At 34.6% G+C, this 4,110-nt stretch overlaps 1 non-coding gene across 1 annotated transcript; it reads right to left on the reverse strand.

Annotated features, from left to right (window-relative positions):
* Positions 1-3,771: 3,771 nt before the first annotated feature.
* LOC111766677 (U11 spliceosomal RNA) lies at positions 3,772-3,904 on the reverse strand. Its single transcript, XR_002798648.1, has one exon. It is a non-coding gene; the product is annotated as a U11 spliceosomal RNA (small nuclear RNA).
* Positions 3,905-4,110: the final 206 nt, after the last annotated feature.

Raw genomic sequence — 4,110 nt, forward strand, 5'->3', positions numbered from 1 at the left:
CTGTTGGATAGGTAGTATTGGAGCTAAACTTGGAGGGTAAACTGGAAATAGAAATACAAATTAATCAGAATATAGCTGATAGAGGATGAGAGAAGGAACTTAGGATAGTATATAAACATTTTATAATATGGCATTTTGCTTTTCTTTAAATACATAAGACAAATATATGTGGGGAAGATGATAAAATAAAGGGGAAAAACACAAAGAAGGATGAAAGTTAACACAAAGCTAGTCACTTTTAGTACTTGAAGTTACAAGTGTGGTGTTTTTCTAAGTGGACCTACACATTATTCTTATAAATAGAATTAGGACTGTCGTATTTGAAAATAGTCTTCATTACTTTTTAATAATAAATTAGAAACATATTTCAAATCATTAAATATTATTTACTGTACAATTTTAAATGCCTCTATAATAACCCATTTTATCAGTGATCCACAATATACTGCACCAGTCCCTTTGAACTTATAGGATACTTTTTAAACACTTTACTATTACCAAGATTGAGCACTGAACATACTCTAATGCCACTCTCTGAATACAGACATGATTATTCCCTTATAATAAATTTCTGGAAGTAAGCAATAACATTTAAGACCAATAAGCTTAATGGGGTAAGATTATTGTCAATTTCATTCACTGCTAAATTCTCAGCACCTAGCAGAGGCTCTGTAAGTACTGGGTGAATGAATGAACAAGTGAAGAAATTCTGTTTTCCATAATATAAGAAGCTGTGTACCCAGACCAATCCTTCCACTGAAAACAAGAATTATGTTTACAATATAAACACACCTCTCTGAATTCATTTAAGAGTTGAAAATTGTTATTATCAGACCAAAATCTGTGCAGGAACCCAGATTAGGATACCTCTTTGTCCTGAGATCATTCACTCAACTTGGTAAACCCAAGTTTTGGTTTCCAGCCTTACAGATGTAAAGGTATGATCCAAAATGGTTTTGAAACCAGGCTGCACTTCAATGAAGGAGAGAACCAGAAATAACCTGACACACCCTAAAGAATTTCAGGAATAGTTGCCATGGAACTGCACAATGTAGGAGAAAGAAAAAACAAATGACTGAGAAGTTGTAACAACCAGAGCCCAGTGCATAGTCCCCAAACACCTCAGAATGTGGAAGCGATATCAGACTGGTAATGCCCAACACAATGGGTAGAAATAAATGGATAAGTCTTTTTGGATAAGTGCACATTCATTCTAAGCCACAAAGGAGCCCTACAACAATGCTCCAAGAAAAATTAACAGTTTACCATAAAAATATAACTAAACACATTGAAGAATGAACCTAAAGAAATGGCTGCTTTTAGACTTATGAGATGCAGATTCTTAAATAAGTATGCTCAATAGATATATAAAGATATGAAAGATAATATTAAAGATAACTGTAGGAATTAGGAAACTATAAATTATCTAGCACATATAAAATAAAAAAATGTTCAATACAACAATTAAAATTAAAACTGAATACTTGGCTTAACACACACTTGACAGAGCTGAAGAGAGAATTATGCTATGGAAAATAGAGCAGAAAAAAACTGTCCAAAACTGTACAGAGACATTAAATAAGGAGTTAAAAAAAGTAGAGAAAACTGTGAAAAGTTATACAATATGTCTGATTGATGTCTCAGAAGTTGGTGAGAGAATCTGAGAAAAATTAATATGTGAAAAGAAAATGGCTGAAATTTTCAAAACGAATGAAAGCTATAAATTTCAGATGTCAGAAGAATCCTAAGTGGGATAAATAGAAAATCTTCAACTAGTCACATCATAGAGGAATGAAAGAATGCCAGAGTAAAAGAGAGGTTCTTGATAGCAGCCAGAGGGGAGGGGAAAAAATAGGTTATCTTCAAAGGAGTGGCAGTTGATTTCCACTGTAATATTGGAAGTCAGAAAACTGTGGGATATCTTCAATTTTATAAAAGAAAATATCTGATTGTAAAAATTCCTTCAATAATGAGGAAATAAGGACATTTTTAGGTTAAAAACAAAATGAAACAAGAAATTTCATTACCAGAGTAAAGAATGTACTTCAGGAAGCAGACAGTGATTTTATATCTGAAATTTAGGAATGAACAGCAAATACATGGCAAATACATTGGAAATAAAATGAACACTGACCCTGCATAACAACAACAGCAATAATAGCTTGTAGCGCTTTAAAGAAACAAGGTAAAATTAATATCACAACAACATCCCATTCACATCCATGCACATCAAGATAGGGCTGCATGGATTCAAGATGTCTTAAGATTCTTGTAATTCCTGAGAGCAGGGTAAAGGTATTGAGTATCGTTAGACTTTGGTAGGTTAAGAAGAAGTATTGTAATTTCTAGGATAACCCTTAAAATAAAGGAAACAGGAAGAAAAAAAAAGAATAAAGGAGAAATAATGAAAATTTCAGACAAAAAAAAAGAGTAGAAGCCTTTTCCTCCTCCTTTTGTCCTTTTCCTCCATCTTATACCTTTTCAAAACAGATCATTGAGCAGAGACCTGAGTAAAGCCAAATTAAAGTGTTTCACTATTGCAGTAAAAAAAAACAAAAGACAAAAAACAGAAAACTGGTAAAGAGGGGGATGGAATGATACAACATGAATAGGGACTAAGACAGAGTTGCCAGATAAGAAGAAGGAAAATGTGTGGTGGAGTGGAAGCCAAGGAGCGAGATTTGTCCAACAAGGTCAAATGCCTGAAACATGACCAGCAAAACATGAAATTAAAGGGACCCTTGAATTTAGCAATAGAAAAGACAGGGAAGAGCCTTTCGAGTTCAACTTTAATGAATTCTTTGGAAGGATGCCGGATTATAGAGGGTTGAGCAATAAATAAAAGGGAAGAAAGGGGACCCACTTTGTTATAGATACTAGGATCCCTCATTTTGGCAAGTAAAGTTACTTAGGACTTTGGGATTGCAGAGGGAAGGAGAGAAGCATTTGTCTTGAAAAACGCAGAAAAATTTGTACTGTTTCGTTTGGCATCCTCCAAAAACTAGGATGTCCGGAATACTCTGGTTTAAACCTGATTCATACACAATGCTTTTTTTCCTTAATTGATACAACATAATTGATTTCCAACTCTATTGCCCTCCCTTTGATATGGCAAAAAAGCACAACAGAAACAATATGGTAATTAAATTGCATAAGATATCATCAGTAAATTTGACATTGGGCTTTTGAAAATTCTGTTACCTGAATTTTGCATATTCACGATAGAGGGATATAACAAAATTATTACTTATATTACTGCAAAGAAATTAGCTGGGGAAAATATGCAACAGGAAATCCATTTCCTGTTTCTGCTTTGCTAGAACACTCAACAGTTTGCTGTCCATCTGTGTTTAATTCCTAACCCATTTTTATCATCCTTATGAAATTACTATTATCCAACACACATAAGATTAGCAAAAAAACCTTAGTTCTGAAAGAAAGAGAAAAGTGAGCATAATGTCTTCTAAGGAGTGTTTATTTGAACTAGTAGAGGGGGCAGAAACAAAGGATGCCTTTGTTATGGAAGAGCTGAGTACAATTTGGAGGTAATGGAATCCAGAGCACAGGTACAAGGGCTAGTCTTAGAAAGCTGGAGAGAAACCTTGCATAAATAAAAGCAGCTCTGTGCAAGGCACACTTCATATGCTTTAAGTTATTGAATCTGCATTTAATAGGTGTTTGAAGAAAATGAGCAAGAATGACCAAATGCAGGTATTTTTGACTAGCATAGGGCATTGGGTAATTTTATATTTTATTTTATATTTATTTTCTAAGAGTGCCACGACCAATGATGAACAGCTGCTCTAGCTACAAAATTTATACTTCTGAAATCCCTTGATGTTGATTCTGCATAAAGAGCAATTGCGGGGCTCTATGTGTGCCACTCACGACAGAAGCCCTGTTGAGGTACATTTTTTATCTTTTTATTTTTTGAATGCTGGACCTCGTATGGCAGGGAGCCAGCATTCAACCACTGAGACATATCGGTTCCCCTGAGTTGGTTTTTTCGTTGTTTGTTGTTTGTTGTTTGTTTTTAGGAGACACTTGACCAAACCTGGTACCCCCCATGTAGGAAGCAGGCACTGAAATGCTTGAGTCACATGTGCTCCT

Source organism: Dasypus novemcinctus, chromosome 1, assembly GCF_030445035.2.
Source record: "Dasypus novemcinctus isolate mDasNov1 chromosome 1, mDasNov1.1.hap2, whole genome shotgun sequence".
Taxonomy (NCBI): Eukaryota; Metazoa; Chordata; class Mammalia; order Cingulata; family Dasypodidae; genus Dasypus; species Dasypus novemcinctus.